Source organism: Schistocerca serialis, chromosome 8, assembly GCF_023864345.2.
Source record: "Schistocerca serialis cubense isolate TAMUIC-IGC-003099 chromosome 8, iqSchSeri2.2, whole genome shotgun sequence".
NCBI lineage: Eukaryota > Metazoa > Arthropoda > Insecta > Orthoptera > Acrididae > Schistocerca > Schistocerca serialis.
Window position 1 is genome coordinate 379,215,974 of NC_064645.1, and position 18,846 is coordinate 379,234,819.

Consider the following 18,846-nt stretch of genomic DNA (forward strand, 5'->3'; position numbering starts at 1 on the left):
GCAGCTGTTTTTGGTGTGTCGCGCATGCTATAAATTTGGTGGACATATAGATCAATGTGATTTTCTTTGCAGAAAGCAGCAAAAACGTATGAGAAAATAGGAAAATAGTAATGCGAAAACTGCAAAGTCTGGACAGTAAATAGACACATTCACCAAGCGGACTGGTTTCTGTGCATAGCACGGACGTGAAGTTAACGGACAAAATTCTTCTTGTCATGGGCTAATAATTCACAAAATAATATCCGAAAGCTACGATGTTTGGGCAGCGGAGTAACGTGTTTACCAACTGAAATGCTGTCGATACATAGCACTGATTTTGAAATATAAATGTGAAAATGATTGTCGCCTTCTTACCTAAGTAGGAATTGCGAAGTCTACAACGTTCGAACAGTGGTGTGAAATCGCTGTGAAATAGACAAACATCACGTTTCTTTTCGGTGAAGTAAGTTGGGCCTACATCACTGATTATAGGTACACCAATCAACAAAGAGACTGCAAATGCCGCACTTGCTACTGCACCCATATAGAAGTGGCCATTTTCAAGAGAACAATTCCATATGGATTACACTAATATGGTTTATGTACCCAGCGTGTTATGGTGACACTCCATTTCCAGCAGCTGTTTCGTCATCGAATTCATTGCATTCGAAACGTATCAGGTTTCCTCGAATTTCAGTATGTTTCTTGGGTCACATTCTTCTTCAATTTAAATGTTAATTATTTTAGTAGGTAATAATTTTTATACGTACTTACTCATTTCTGGTAGTAGTATTTTATGGAAGTTACTGTATCGTTACAGGACGAAAGAAGATAGCTAGCTGCCACGTTTTGTAGCGTCTCTTTACTTATATTTCGATATGTGCCTGAAGTTTCCTTCTATCTAGTCATCACATCGTGTAATTGTAGTTGGAGATGCCATAAAACACGTAGTCATAGGACCAAATGAACTGTGGGACCACCTTGCCGTCTGCAGTAACGTTACCATATTTAAGAGTTACTGATATGAAAACTGGAAGTACCGGCATATGTTGCCCAGACATGACAGTGAAAGAGCAGCTGCTCTCAGAATAATGTATTCCAGAGTGCGTCGTCGAAAGGCTGTATCCAAGGCTACAGTGATCGCTGGCGGACACGAGCTCTACTGCTGTCGTTCTCGATTAAACAGTGCCCGCCGAATCTTGATTGAGTGCGTACAATCCAGCAGCGCAGAAGGTTCGGTTTGGGGTGGGGATGCTAGTGGTGGGGGTGGAGGGAAGGGGGGATACCGTGCAGACGGGACAGCACAGTAGGGGAGGTGTAGCCTTAGAGTGTAAGTCTCCAAACAAATGCCTATCTAGGAGAACTTTTCAACGACAGTTAGCATCTCTGCAGACGATCTAATTAACAGGTTATGCCAGGACGACCAATAATTCGACAAGTCAACCGTTTATGATTAAAAACGCCATGGATTACAAGATAATGCTGAAACTGCAACAAAGGAGCGATTTATTTTCGTCTGACATATAAATCATTATTTCTTTCTCCTGCAGCCATGTTAGACACAGCTTCTTTTGCCAAAACACAGCGGGATTTCACAATTTCACCCCAGTAACATGCCAATGCAATTGTAATTGGGAGAGAATCCTGAAACAGTCTCTCATTAAAAGAACCACTGAGGACAAGTCAGGTCAGTAGCTTGTGCTCGATATAAAAATAAATGTGTGATTGTTTGACTTGTGGTATTACAAAACCATACTAGGTCTCATTTCACCAACCGTCGACGAATCTTACAACAATAACTTTATTTCATTGACAAAATGCGTAGTTTTTCGTATATAGCAGTAGATAAGAAAGTTTTGCATATTACCTACACGGCAAAATATTCTCCGTGTTGTGTGGTGTCTGCGAAAAAATTCATTTCGATATCTCGAACCGTTTACGAGATATAAACAGATGTTATGAAAAACTAGAAGTGCGTGCGCTTCATCCAATCCATTTTCTCGAGACAATAAACAGCTATAGAACTCGTGTAAACTTTAAAGAAACATTTAATATGTTATCTACATTTTGTACACAGCATTGTGTGACCTAACATCCACCAAATGAAAAATCATAATGTACCGTACTTGCCGCAAACTAATCGAATTTCGCACAGTACCTTATTTGTTATAGAAATACAACCACAATAACTGACCATTAACGAAATGATAAACAGTTTATCAAGAAGCTGATGAATGAGGCTGTGAGATGTGGGAGAATCAATTTTTTTTACTAAATAGTTTTTTTAATCATTTGGGAAAGACTGTTGTGTAGGCGGTGTGCACGTGCCTTTGTTGCCGCAGTGTAGCGGAAGTGAAGAGAGGATGCTTTGTTCGTAACAAGCAAATCACACAGCTAATTAAGTGGGGTGTATCACACTGAACCACATTCCGCCCCCTGGCCTTCGACGAAAAGCAGCTCTTCTCGGCGAATTTAAATATTTAAATGTGTACCAGGTAACCCACAACTCCCTATCCTTCAAGATGCAGTCATCCTTTTAACTTAGCCAACTCACGGCAACGAGATTCGGTAGAGTGTTGCCCTGTACATTGCCAGAACTTGCCCTGCATAAGAAAGAAACACCCTGCTTTCGACCGATCATGCTGGATATGGACAACAATTAATAGAATATGCACCAAACATTGCAGAAGTGCACTCTCTTTCAAGATGGGGCAAGGATTCATCTCCAAAAATGTGACCGAGAAGCAGCCAGCCAAACTGTTCGTCACAGTGTTACAGGATGCTCCAGCACGGCATATCGCGAAACTTTAAATGATTCTCTGATGGCAACGACGACGTAATTGATTGTATTAAAAATTTAAATGTCTATTTGTAAATTACATGTACTACTGTATTTATTTTATTCAGTACTGTGCTCAAAAACCATACAATAAATAAATAAATAAAATAAATCCGCAGACGTAAATAACGAAATAACAAGCAACCAATTGCCTAAGAGAAATTTAATTTCTGTACCGGTTTCGAGCATCCTTCTCCAGAATGCGAGTGTCAACAATAAGATGCACACAGCAAAATGCCTGGTGATGTGGTTCATTGTACCTGTACATGGACCATGTACATGAGGTATATGAAGGGGGAGGAGGCGCAAAACAATGGACAGCAACACGCAGAATACAACTCGCTGCTCTTGAACAAACAAACAAAGAAAAATCATGAAGATAATAATACGTGTCTTAAACGCCAGTCTTTGTTCTATATACATTCCTAACTGACGTATTGAAATTTATTTGCGCCAGGCCAGAATTATCTGCATTAATACTGAATAATATCATTTAAATGCCAGTTAGTAATCGGATATTACGAGGTGCAGTGAATGCATTAGTATTTCCAGAATATACGCAGAATTTATTTGTTTAGCAGATCTAAATTTTTCCAATGCATACTGAGAGCGTATATGTGAATATGGCACGTATATCTTCAATTTAGTGCAGTGCAGTTCTCTTTCCATCAGTAAGTAGCAAACAAGGCAAAGTTTCAAAACCGCAAACCATGCGTGGATACTGGATATATGTCATAACCTGAAGTATCCCCAAGAAGGACTAGGAATTTTGGTTCTCGTTGCTACTTCTCCCGCTTTGAAGGTATGGAAGTCGAAATTATAATAAATGTTGTAGAATATGAATGAAAAAGACTCCTTTCTTTTTGTTTTCGATTTTTATTTCTTTAATGGGTTCTTAAACTTTTTTATATACAAGTCAATCATAAAACTTCATAATATTCAATATTTTACGTTTTTTGGAAGCGGTGTGGTTAGAGTATGAACTACTTTTCTGAACTAGTAGCTCATTGAAGAGGAACACACAATGGACCATGCAAAACAAACTCTATCACTCAATTTCAATGTATTTGATTATCTGACTTCAGCCTCATTTGTTGTTATTACAAACTACCATCCTGATTGGAAACTGAAGTTGCTTAAAATGAATCCCCTTTGAAAAGTAGAAGATTTCAGACTGCTGTTAACGACAAAACAATTCTAGCTTATAAACAAAGCTACCGGTAGCTGAGCGCAAAATGTGCATATGTACGAGGGCTATTCAGAAAGTAGGGTACCTTTCCGTCTGACGCCGCTAGGCGCCGCCGATCGCGTATATTTTGGTATGTGCGTACTCGGCAGCTCAGTCGGCATCCATCCGTGACAGCGGGAACATCTCTGCGCGTCTGGTTTTTTCGATATTCGAATTTGAAATGTGCGCTGCAATCGAAAATCCCGCCAGTTGTGAGGTGCGGTCTGTGATACGGTTTTTGTTGGCAAAAAACCTAAAACCTATAGAAATTTATCGTGAACTGTGCGAAGTGTACGGAAACAACGTAATGAGTGAATGTTCCGTCCGCAAATTGTGCATTCGGTGGACGCCCTAGCATTGCGACTGACGGTCTTGTCGCTGAAGTTGTTGGAACGATTCGCGAAAACCGTCGCTTCACAATAACGGAGCTTTCACTTTCTTTTCCACAAGTTTCACAGACTTTGTTGTTTGAAACTGTCATTCAAAAATTAGGTTACCACAAATTTTGTGCACGATGGGTGCCGAATATGCTTACAGACCACCATAAAGAACACCGAATGGGGGCAACGTTGACGTTTCTGGAGGACCACCACAAACATGGTGATTCATTACTGGATCGAATCGTAACCGGTGACGACACTTGGGTGAAACATGTCAATTGCGAGACAGAATTACAGTCCATGGAGTAGAGGCACACCAGGTCCCCCCAGAAACCAAGAAAATGTTGCAAACCTTGTCAGCAAGGAAGCTGATGACGACAGTGTTTTGGGATAGGCAAGGTGTGCTTCTTATTGATTTTCTTGAACGTGGAGCAACCACAAATTCTGCCTTAGAAGAGCAGTTCAAAACAAACGCCGAGGAGAGGTGACGTCCAAAATTTTGCTCTTCCACGATAATGCCCGACCTCACACGGCAAACCGCACTAAAGAACTCCTTAATTCATTCAAATGGGAAATTTCCCCTCATCCGCACTGCAGCCCCGATGTTGGACCAAGCGACTTCCACTTGTTCCCCAAGATGAAGAACTGGATTGCAATGCAGCGCTGTGATGACGACGCGGAACTCCAGTCGGGCGTGACTCTCTGGCTGAAGTCTCAGAATTTTTCGACGAAGGTCTTTCAAAGTTTGTCCAACGCTATGATAAGTGCCTCAATGTGGAAAAGTAATATACCAGTGGCGCTTTCGGACATATATAATAAAATGTATTTCTTGTACTTAGTTTTTTTTATGCTAAAGCTTTCCTTCTTTCTGAATAGCCCTCGTAATACGCGTTTGTAATGTTTTATTTCTATAAAATGATACAAAAAATGAAGATAATAAAAAAGTGCATGGCGAAAAGCCTAGTAATTAAGGCCAATGGTTTGAATCTTCTTGGTAACAGCTTGTTATGAATTACGTATTTGTTAACAAATATAAACGTTAATTAACAAATATTGAAACATAATTTTTCATAACGAAAAAACTACCGTTGTTTTTATTGCTAATCACATGTAAATGCCAGTTTTCACAGTGAATAAAGTTCTATACAAAAATAAATATCAAATTGAGAATAATATGATTTATTTCTAAAGGTTCAATAATATTATTAATGTACACACTTTCACATTTGACGATAGAGCGTACAGTGTATCTACGCCATATTAACTCATTTTTTAAATTAGTAATTAAGAATAGAAAGATTTCATTTCTATTAGAAGAATATGATTCAGTACATCTTATTTAAAATTTCCATTTCTAGAGAAATATCGAATTTGAATAAAAGTACACAAGTTGTTGCTGACAGAAATCGAACCATCGAACTCATACGCCATGCCCTTAGCTACCCTCAGCCACGTTAAGGAGTTTGAAATGCTTTATAATTGACGGTGGTCGGACATTCTTTTTTCAAAGGTGATTATTTCGAGTTGTTTTGAGAATTGCATCGTACTACTTTATGAAACTGGGACCCAGACGTTGACCTACAGACCCTGTAAGTCTGAAGAGAGCTGGTCTGCAAGATCTCCTTACAAGAGTGAGCGTACAGTGTGAATGTGTCTGCACCACTCGATATGGAACAACTAGACAAAAGCAGTTCTTGTTTCCAAAAAGAAACTGGATACATCATTTATTAACGTGCAAGAGAAAACAAAAGAGAACGTGTGAAATCACTTGAACTACATCGAGGTTGTGAAGACAAACAACTGTAGACTTTGCGAGAAGAATTTCAGTGCAACGAGATCACAGTCAAGTAAAGCTAGTGAAGAAGGGGAAGATGCAGGAAGCGAGTGAAGAAAACAAAAGAATAGCTTGTGAGGATCCAACATACGAATCAGCAGGCTTTTAATATCAGTCTGGTCATCTTTTACTGAAGTTTTCACGACTAATTCGAGAATCATTTTCGTAGTGAGCAGGTTCATATCATATAATCCAACAGAAATTTATTTTGTGACGCAGGGAACCTTTTATAGTGATACATAATACAGTAACACTTTGCCCATCACTCCTTTACAACTGTTACAACAATTAACTGTGAAAGAGCAACTACTCACGTCAGTTTGAAAGTGCTATCATTTGTAGTACAGGATTCCAGAGTTTCAGTCGTAGGTACCCCTAATCTAACAGTAAAACATAGTTAAACGTTAAACTGCGTGCAGGCGTATAATTAGTTACAGGTCTACTTAATTCCAAACGTAATATTACACTATCTTTTTAGATCTCATCACGAGTCACTGCACACACTACATACGCAGTATTTCGGCTAATTATTTCCACTAGAAATGTTACATTATTTATTCACATGTTGTTACTGTCGCTGCATAAGGTACACAAATATCCTTTCGGCTGACGTCAGTACCGTAATGACACTACCGCCTCTCCATTACATTCTTTGTGCGTTCCCTTTTGTCTCTCTGAAAAACGGTCTCCATTGCTTCATAATGAAGGAGATGATGATCATAGAAAGGTGAAAGGAGATTATTGCTTCATCAGGTTATCGTCCATTCAGAAAGCTGTTGCACTCAGATACTGATGTTGGCTTGTAAATTATGCAGTACAGAGATCAGTCTTCCTTTTTAAATTTTATTGTGCAGATCTAGATTTCGGCTAGAAGCTAGCCATTCTCATTGCACTTTCGCTTGATGCATGTAATTCCCTGTTGGTCGGGCTTTATCCACAGTTCATAAGAATACTAGGTGGTATTGAATACTAGGTAGTATTCAATGAACTGTGGATAAAGTCCGACCAACAGGGAATTACATGCATCGAGCGAAAATAATAGTGCATTGAGAATGGCTAGCTTCTGGCCGAAATCTAGATCTGTACAATAAAATTTAAAAAGGACGGCTGACCGCTGCAAACTATAATTTACAAGATTCGCTGCAATCTATAGTTTACAATATTAGTACTTTCTATCACCTACCTCGAGCCCATAAATTCCGAGTATCATACGGTATACTCGTACTCTAGAAGAATATTGCAGAATTACAGAGGTTTCATTATTAACTTTGTACTATCCCCTTCATTTCTCAACAATTGTCAATTTCTGTTTTTTTTTAAACAATCACTGCTGCATATGAGATATTATTTAAGTTTTTTGCTTTAAACGTATTTCCAACGTGTTAGTTACTGTGACCTACTTTATTTCTTTCACTAATTTATTTTAGAGTTTAGTTACCTGGAGAACAATGAAGCACTCAGAAGGAAAGGAGAAAACCAGACGAAACTTCTTGGGTTCAGGCTATATATGACGTTTTTTCAGTAACAGCAAAACATAGTTAAATTTACACAGAACTTTCCTGCATGAAACCATTTACCTGTATGACGTTGGACCCCTTCTGACCTGGATCTGTGAGCTGATTTGCTTGGGAAGGGTGTCTGCCAGGAAGCCATTGTATCCTCTACTGACGCAGGCCGACCCACATCTTTTGTAACTGATCCTTGATAACCTGGATACTGGTGCTGTGGTGGAGTTGCTGGCCGATCTGGTCCCACCCGTGTTCTATTGGGACCTGGTCTGGAGATCTAGCTAGACAACCATAGAAGCACTTGCCATATGTTGGCGAGAACCCTGTCGCACGAGGGATAGCACCTGACGATGCTGAATGTCCGTGACGTACCATTGTACCGTCACAGTTCCCTCAATAACAATCAGCCGTGATCTGGAGTCATACCCTATGGCGCCCCACGCCATAAAGTAGGGAGTAACATCGCTGTGCCTCTCCAAAACAATGGATGAAGGGATCTCTCCCCATGTCGCCTCCAAACTCACCGAAGATGGTCACTCAGGGTGGTGCAGAACCGTGATTAATCGCTAAACACAATGCGACGCCATTAATCAGGAGTCTGCGCTTTCCGGCAATGGGACCTCTCCAAATACTCCCGTTCGTGTTGTGGTGACATAGGCAGCCTACGCTTGGGAAGGTAATTCTCTAGTCCAGCTCCGACAAATGCTGCAGGACGACACAGAATATTGCAGGACGTTCATTGTTCTCGAATGGCAGGCGCCGACATGAAGGGCTTAAGAAATGGCTGGTGTGCAATAAAGCAGTACTCTTTCGTGGTGTTCAGCCATGGTCGACTGGAGCACCATTCGACCAATGGCCGAGATTATGCCCATAACAAGTCTCCGTTCAAACTCTGTCAGGTGCTGACAACGCTGTCTCCCACGAGTACGCAGCATCTGTATCTCCTTCGCAGTGACCACTCAGCACCGACACTGTTCACGTCCCTTAAATAACCTCCCACATCCGTTAACAACACTAAATGCGAACTACACTGATGCATCGTGGTGACCGTTCTACCTGTCACAGAGAAGTGCAAGTCTTAATCATGGTGTGTATACGTACGAAATTACTTTGGTATTCGACCTAGTCTCCTGTGTCCTTCACTCTCTTTGTCACGTAGTTTATACTGTTGGTGCTGCTTGCAGGTTCCCTCTTTAATGGCTTCCAGGGACAATAAAATTTCGGTTATCAGAATTTCATACAATTATTGACCGAATTTAAAAATTTTCAATGATCTCATACTCATTAAGTGGTGTATTCTTACATTGAAAGTTAAAGATAATAAGTATAGTACTCGTACTAACGTTAGAAACTGTGTATTTGCCTTGAGACAAAATAACTTATGGCCCGCAAACCACTAAGATTATATTTGTCCACTATTCCAGATCCACCGCATTGTGCGACTTTCAGCAAACTTGTCGAAACCTTTTGCTAACTGACACATTGTTTTTCCATTTCTTAACATACGTATCCTGCAAATTACGAATTTGATAGCGTGATATTTGCACGAAATTTTGTTATTAAACTGCTCTTCAGTGACAATGCTTTACAATGAGATGAAAAAAAAAAATACTCGTGGGATAGCAAAATGCACATACGCAGAGTGCGGTAGTATCACGTACACAAGGTAAAAAAGGGCAGTGTATTCGCGTTGTTACCATTTGTACTCAGGGGATTCGTATGAAAAGGTGTCCGATGCGATTAAGGGGGCACGATGGAATTAACAGACTTTCAGCATGGAATGGTAGTTGGAGCCAGACGCATTGTGGGGCGGCGGGTGCAAAATTAATCTATATTTGTATTGTTGCTGTTCTCAACATAGGCTCCCTAACTACAATGTTGGCAACCAGAAAGTGATTAGCAAAAACGTGATGCCTGTAATTAAAGTTCACTGTGCCCACTCTGATAGAGAAATAAAGTTATTGATCATTGAAGTTCATTACTCTGAGGATTTAGGATGATGTCTGGGATTAATAGAAAATGCAGTTTTCTACAACAATTTTCACTATATTCTGAAAACGATAAAGCGTAAAGTTTCACATAAATGTTTCACCAAGCAATGCTACTATCAGCTTTTGTACTATCATAGCTGCTCAGAGTCTATTAGACAGATCCTATTATCCATAGAAAACGAAATTGTTCAATAACCGTTATCAATGTAAATGTTCAAAGTGAATTCTCGCGAAAATGTGATGTTAATACTCATCAAATACCACGCTAGTAATGATAGGTCTGTCCTGCGGCGACACGTGAAAATACGACATATGCAAACTGAGAGTAAATCACTGGAGTCGTTCCACAATTAACACTTTACCCCAATGCAAACTCATTGTTAGGTGCATACCGAGTTATGTAATATGGCATCCAAAGCTGTTCCTTGCAACTGCACAAACGCGACGCGGCTTCCGACACGGAGTGCGCCAAAAGAGAACTGGGGCCTGACTCTAGCTCGCAGCGCTCTTATTTATATAGCCGCGGTGCGGACCACCGAAGACGCAGCCGACAAAATTTGCCTTCCTATTTAACCGCTCGGGCTAGTAAAGCACCACTTAAAGTTACTAAATAATTAATTGCTTCATTTGCTGAAAGCCAATGAAGCTCTCAATTTAATTGTGCTATCAGCACACAGGTAAGTATCTGTAATAAAATTCTGATGTGGCTAGGCTAAATACTTTCAGTTGCACTGCACGCAGTAGGTGAGCTCTGAACTTGCGCTTTGGAGAGACGCTACAGCTATAGTTTTGTAGCTACCTTTTGAAAACTTCTCACATCTTTGTTATTATAGCGTATCTCCAGTCTACCTAAATCTAAGCATCCTAGCTTTGTCTAATCACTTACTTAATGTATCTTGCTTCCTTATTCTTAGGACACAAAAAGAGAAAATCATGAATTTAAATGGAAATTTTACTTTGTGAGATCCAGCATGCTGTTACCATTAATCCGAATATAAATTTTGAAGTTTCTAGCTCCTTCCTGTTGCGCCGATGATTTTTACGTAAAACGTCAAAATTTCGAAAACTGTTGAAGTTACTAAATTGTACACTACAGATTATCATTTTAGCATCACTCCTGACATGCTATTAACTTTTCAGATCATTTACTTTGCTTTTAAGGTGTTGCGCAACATTCGTGATGTCGTAGCTAGTTACAGCGGACTAGGCTGGCACACAATGGAAAGCATATGAATTCTATATGGCGTGAGTAGGCTGCTTCCCTACAGCATGGGACATTCCATCTCGGAAATCTCGGAATTCAGTATTCCGAAATCCACAGCGCGAAGAGTGTGCCGAGAATACTGCTGAATTTCAAGCGTTACCTCTCACCACGGACAACGCGGTGGGCATGGGCCTTCATTAACCGACCAAGAGCCGGCCGCGGTAGCCGAGCGGTCTAGGCGCTTCAGTCCGGAACCGCGTGACTGCTACGGTCGCAGGTTCGAATCCTGCTTCGGGCATGGATGTGTGTGATGTCCTTAGGTTAGTTCTAGGGGACTGATGACCTCTGATGTTAAGTCCTATAGTGCTCAGTGCCATTTGAACCATTTAACCGACCAAGAGTAGCAGCGTTGGTGTAAAGTTGTCTGTACTAACAGACAAGCAACACTGCATGACATAACAGCATAAATCACTGTAGTACGCACGAAGAACGTATCCGTTAGGACAATTCGGTGAAATTTGGCATTAATGGTCTCTAGCAGCAGATGACCGAGGCGAGTGCCTTTGCTAACAGCACGAGATCGCTTGCAGTGTCTCTTCTGGTTTCATGACTGGACCCTGGACGACTGGAAAACAGTGGGCTTCTCAGATGAGTCTCCATTTCAGTATTTAGGAGGAGGGAGGAGGAGATTAGTATTTAACGTCCCGTTGACAGCAAGGTCGTCAGGTTCAGTTGGTAAGAGCCAATGTTAGGGTTCGAGTGTGGCGCAGGCTCCAAGAAGCCATTGACCCAAGTTGTCAACAAGGCACTTTGCTAGCTGGTTGTTGCTACATAATGGAGTGGGCTGTGTTTACGTGAATGGTCTTGGTCCTCTGATCCAATTAAACCGATCACTGACTTCAAATTGCTATCTTCGGCAACTTGGAGACTATTTACAGCCGCTCACGAATTTCATGTTCCCAAAAAACTATGGAATTTTTATGGTTGACAATGCTCCATGTCACCGGGCCACAATTCCTTGCGATTGGTTTTGAAGAAAATTCTGGACAACTCGAGAGAATGAATTGGCCACCCAGCTCGCCGGACGTGGGACATAATCGAGAGGTCAGTTCGTGCACAAAATCCTGCACCTGCAACTCTTCCGTAATTATCGACGGCTTTACAGACAGCAAAGCTCAGTAGTTCTGCAGGGACTTCCATGCCACGTCGAGTTGCTGCACTACGTAAGGCAGGTGGAGGTCCGACACAGTAATTAGGTGGTATCCCGGGCCATTCCATGTAAACACAGCCCACACTATTACGAAACCACCAATAGCTCCCACAGTGGCTTGTTGACAACATGGGTCAATGGTTCCGTGGGGCCTGCGCCAAACTCTAACACTGCCATCAGCTCCTAGAAATTGAAATCGGAACTCATCTGACTAGGCCACGGTTTTCCAGTCATTTAGGATCCAACCAATATGGTCACGAGCCCAGGCGATGTCGTGCTCTTAGCAAAGACACTCGGTCTTCTGCAGTTAAAGCCCATTAACACTAAATTTCGCCACACTGTCCTAACGGTTACGTTAGTCGTAAATCCCGCATTGATTTCTGTGATTATATCACGCAGTGTTGCTTGTCTGTAAGCACAGACAACTATACGTAAACGCCACTGCTCTCGGTCGGCAAGTGGAGAGACCCGCGCCCGATATGTTTCCAGTGGTAAGAGTTAATGCCTGAAATTTGGGATTCTCTGCACACTCTTCACATTGTAGATCCCTAATGATTTCCGAGATGGAATGTCCCATGCGTCTAGCTCCAACAACCATTCGACGTTCAAAGTCTTAATTCCCGTCGTGCCCCCATAATCACGTCGGACACGTTTTCACATGAATTACTTGAGTGCAAATGACAGCTCCGTCAATGCACTGTCCATTTATACCTCGTGTACGCGATACTATCACCATCTGTATACGCGTATTTCGCTTTCCCATTTTTTTTTCCACCTCGTTGTGGTTCAAATGGCTCTGAGCACTATGCGACTCAACTTCTGAGGTCATCAGTCCCCTAGAACTTAGAACTACTTAAACCTAACTAACCTAAAGACATCACATACATCCATGCCCGAGGCAGGATTCGAACCTGCGACCGAAGCGGTCGAGCGGTTCCAGACTGAAGCGCCCAGAACCGCTCGGCCACCCCGGCCGGCTCGCCTCGTTGTGAAAGCAATGCCATAAAATAGCACTTTAATAACAAAATATGCTGGCCGGGGTGGCCGAGCGCTTCTAGGCGCTACAGTCTGGAACCGCGCGACCGCTACGGTCGCAGGTTCGAATCCTTCCTCGGGCATGGATGTGTATGATGTCCTTAGGTTAGTTAGGTTTAAGTAGTTCTAAGTTCTAGGGGACTGATAACCTTAGTAGTTAAGTCCCATAGTGCTCAGAGCCATTTGAACCATTTTAATGACAAAATTTCGTGAAAATACCACTATCAATTTTGTAATTTACAGGATGCGTTCTTTAAGAAACGCAGACAGAAAGTGTTAGTAAAAGGTTTCGAAAAGTTTGGAGAAGGCCGCTGAATGAGCTGAATCTCAAATATTGGACAAATATAATATGTGTAGATTGCCCACCGTGAGGTATCCCATGGCGCGTGTCACGTAATTGTATAACAAATTTGTGCTATGATCAAGCCTAAAATAAACGTTTTCACACCATTCACTATTTACCAAAAGGCTCTTCCATGAAAATATAAAGGGTTCATCACTTCTTTAGTTTACCTCTTTCCATCTACATATATATCTACATATATCCTCCTCAGGCCAAAATGTGGTGCGTAGCGGATTGTACCTTGTACCACTACTAGACATTTACTTTCCACTATCAAGGGAAAACTGACTAGCTATACGCCTCTGTTCGAGTCCTGGTTCCTCTTATCTTACCTTCGTGGTCTTTGAGCGAATTTGCGTTGGCGGCAATAGAATCATTCTGCAGTCAGCTTCAAATGTCTGTTCTCGAAATTTTCTCAATGGTGCTCCGAGAAAAGAACACCGTTTTCACTCTGCATCTGCGTAATATTCGCTAGTCGACCGGACTCAACATAACTAATCTAGCAGACCGCCTCCAAATTGCTTCGATGCCTACCTTTAATCCGATTTGAAGGGGATCCCAAACACTAGAGCACTACTCAAGAATTGGTTCCACCAATGTTGTATACGTAATTTCCCTTACAGACGAGCCATACTTTCCCAAAGTTCTGCCAATAAACTGAAGTCGACCGCTCGTCTTTCTACCACCGCCCTTATGTGCTCATTCCGCTTCATGTCGCTTTGCAGCGTTACATCTAGATTCTTAGAGTAACAGACGTGACTGTATCAAACTGTATACTATAACGCTGTATGTGAATATTACCGGATTGTTTTTCTACTCATCTCCATTAACTTATATTTTTCTATGTTTAGAGCAAGCTGCCGTACATCACACCAACTAGAAATTTTGCCCAGTTCATCTTGTATCCTCCTACACTGAATCAACGAAGACACCATTTGCTTTAGATTTTTTCATTGGTTTATGGAAGAATAATCATAAATATTAAAACCGCCATAATTAGGTTTTATGTTTTGCCAGCTTCAGATATTATACACATTAACTCATTTCTAATGTAATCAGATGTCAGAAGCTATTTCATAGATGGGAACATGGGAGATCGATTCATTTAAAAGTATGTGATGCTATGGTTGCTGGTTGTGATCCAAAAGGAGCTAGAATAAACGAGTCGTGATACATGTGAACGTAACGTCGTGGTTTCCGGAAGAAGGTACAAAACATTAAAGTATACGAACTAGAGCGATCAGTGATTTATTCAGACGAAACGTGGATTCATATACGCTAGCTGATCAAAAGTATCTGGTCATTTATTAGTGGACAAGAATATGGGGAATGATGACGGCCTGAACCCCCCTGGGGACATTTTCAGTGATGTGTCTGAATAGCTGTGGAGGAATGGCAGCCGAAACCACAGAAGGCAGTGATGTTGGACGATGGGGATCTGGAGTGAACTCGATGTTCTAACGCATCCCAAAGGAGTTCCATTCGGTTTAAGTCGTGACTCTAGACAGTCCAGCCCGTCTCATGTATATTATTGTCCACAAACTATTGCCACACATTTGCTGCTTTATGACAGGCTGCATTGTGAAGCGGATGCAAACAACGACCGTCTCCGAACTGTTGCCCTACTGTATACAGTACAGAGTGCTGTGAAATCTCTTCAAATGTTTGCGCATTTAGCGCTTTCTGGAGCGTTAAGTGGTTCACTTCCCAACATGAAATCCACCCCCCCCCCCCTCTCCCAACAGCAATGTCATCTTGTCCATACTTCACTGTTGGCATTACACATGATGACAGCTAATGTTCTCCAATCTTTCACCAGTACCCAAACCATTCGACCAGATTGTCGCAAGGTATAGTGTGATTCAATATTAAAAAACTATCTTTTCTAGTTTTCGAGTCTTTCACTGTCCAGTGACGTAGTTCTGCACGCCTCATCAAGTGTCGCTTAGCGTTAGCATCGAAATATGTAGCTGATGAGGGTCTGCTCAAACACTGTACCCAATTATTTTCAACTCCGTATGCACGTATTGTGCTAGCTGGACTGCTGCTAGCACTTTGGAACTCCATCCCTCCATCCCCCACTTTCTTGTCTGCAACCACGTGAGGTTTACCTCGTCTCAGTTTAGCTGTGGATGTTGCTTCTCGTTTCAGCTTCACAGTCACATCACCAGTAGTAGAACTGAGCTACTTTAGAGGGTTCCAAACGTTCCTGTCGTATGTGTTACTAGTCCTTGTTGGAACTCGGAATGTGGACCGACTGCTATGTCATCTGACGAATCGCAATATAAGCGAACATCAACATTCATTTCAGCAAATGTCAAATGTATTAATCTGTCTTAGGTAGTAAAAATATTTTACTTAGCCTTCAATACACATGAGGGTCCCTTCGCCCATTTCTGAAGTGTTGCTCTGAGCAGCGAAGATATTTTTCGCTTTCGCAAGTAAGCACATTGAAGTCAATGCATGGGCAATATTCTCTGAATTCCACTTTACCCTTCTGCTTTCGTTCAACAGACATCGTATTTCGGCGGTGTAAAATATTTTGACAACATGTTGGTCTTACTTCTTTCGCGTCAGATGACCTTCCTGACTGATTCAATGAAAGAAAACGGCGAAAAGCATTTGTTTTACTTTTTAAGATTACATCCCTTCAAGCTCGGACCTCAGTACTTTTATTTCTAAATCCTTACCCAATATTTCATTGAGTTCATGAACGGGATCATTAGCTGTGCTCTGGTCAACGTTTTTTTCGGTGACGCAGTTTCTAAAGTCGTCAAAGCTCATTTTTGCAAACTTCTTGCTTCGCAGCGTTGTGCACGACTTCAAAAATGGTTCAAATGGCTCTGAGCACTATGGGACTTAACATTTGAGGCCATCAGTCTTCTAGAACTTAGAACTACTTAAACTTAAATAACCTAAGGACATCACACACATCCATTCCCGAGGCAGGTTTCCAACCTGCGACCGTAGCGGTCGAGCGGTTCCAGACTGAAGCGCCTAGAACCGCTCGGCCACTCCGGCTGGCTGTTGACTGACAGAGACCGCAGGCAGTTGAAGAGGGGTCGTAATGTGTAATAGGCAGACATCTATCTAGATCATCACACAGGAATTCCAAACTGCTTCAGGATCCAATGCAAGTACTATGACACTTAGGCGGGAGGTGAGACAACATGGATTTCATGGTCGAGCGGCTGCTCATGAGCCATACATCACGCCGGAATTAATTTGCTTTTGTTATTCCTGGAATTATTTACTATGTACTGCAGAACTGCATTAATTGCTGATTTTTAATCAAATAAATAATAGACAAAAGCGATAAATATCAGTGACATAAATCGTCGCAACAGCTAACTTCTATGGAAGTTCAAGTACTTGATACGTTCCGAACTCACAGTCATCACCACGGCACTCTCAGACCTTACCAGTTTAGATAGACAGCCACTGCGACTTGCACTGTTATTGTTTAAGTCTTAGACAGTAAGCGAAATGTGCAAGTGTAAGACCTCGAGCACAACTTGTACTATATTCTTATACTGAAATAGTTAACACATCTTTAGAATATGAAAAAAAGTATCGACTAACTCGACGAGAAATGAAACTATAGTATCCGGAATCAGAAGATAATAAACCTGAGCAACACAGTTTATTTATTTCCTTCACTATATAGTGCGTCGTTCACTGCCATAGAACAGTCCAGTATCGCGTGAAAAAAGAATTAAATTTATGTGAACTGATTTATTTTAAGGTAATTTTTGAGTTATAAATATTTTCAATGTTATTTAGGTACTGACGTCTTATCTTTACGCTTGCACTTCTGCTTTCTATAATTTCTTCCTAATTCAAGTTTGGAATGTTTATGCTGGAGACTATTGTGAGTAGTAGCGTCTTTCTTAAAGGTAACCCTAAACGTGCATTGCTGAAATCTCGTTTGAAATCTTCAGACCGAAAATGAATCGAACATGCACGTGCAGTTTTTATATTCGCTTTGTCTGCGCGTTTGCATCGAACTATCCATTCACGTTGCAAGTGCTTATCTTTGGGAAAAACCACAATAAACAACGTTTGTCGTATTTCGGAAAATATTAATGCATAGTATCACAGAGTAATTACAGTGACCCTAGCTCACGATTGACACGAAACATCTTCTTCGGATGCGTGTTCTATCGAATACACGGATGTGAGAGTCCTCAAAGTGAATTCATTGCGTACAAGGGCGCCTGGGAATCTTTTACTTGCCAGGAGTCGTCTTGTACCGCACGCCGCGGAATTTGAATCCCCGCCAGACCTCATGGACGTCGAAGACCCCTAGAGGTGTCTGCACCATCGCGCCGTAAGCTGTGGCGGCGAGCGCCTCCTGGCCCGCATTTAGAGCGAGGGCGCCACAGGGAACACGTGGTTGCAGCGGCCAATAGCGCCGTCCCCGATAGAGTACTTAGCCCCTGCCAGTCGCTCAGCCTGTTCACCGTCACACTCCATCGTTCACCAGTCCATCGACATCTTCAGTCTTTGTGCGTCGTGTCAACAGTTTGTAGTGTGGATTGTCATCGAGTGTGAACGGCTTCATGTTTTTTATGTTCATGTGTCTACTGTTTTTTTCCCCGCCGTTTTGTTCCAACTCATGTGTCTTCTCTGTTTTATCATTGTAATATCTTTGGCTGAAGAGCGGCGTATTGTGCTGCTGCCAGCCTACCTGTTTTTATACAGGTATTAAAATCACAATAAAGAAGAAAAAAAAGCTCAGCCTTTGCAGCACTCAAACACTTTCTCCAATCCCATCTTGACCGGTTCACTGCCGGCCGCTGGTGGCCGAGCGGTTCTGGCGCTACAGTCTGGAACCGCGCGACCGCTACGGTCGCAGGTTCGAATCCTGCCTCGAGCATGGATGTGTGTGTTGTCCTTAGGTTAGTTAGGTTTAAGTAGTTCTAAGTTCTAGGGGACATGACCTCAGCAGTTGAGTCCCATAATGCTCAGAGCCATTTGAACCATTTGACCGGTTCACTGCTTGGTGTAACCAGTGGTTGCTCAAGGTCAATCCTTGCAAGACCCAGGCGATCACTGTAGGCAAAACCACAACTTCATTCCGTCTCCTTGATTTCTATATCACCATTTATGGCCATCCTATACCCCCACCTTCAAGTATCTTGGCGTCACCCTAGACCGTCGCCTCTCCTGGACACCCCATCTTCGGACGATCCAAGCCGAGGCATACTCCAGACTCCGTCTCTTCAAGCTCCTTTCTGGCTGCACATGGGGCCTGGAACCCTCCACCATCCTCCATACCTATAAATCCCTCTT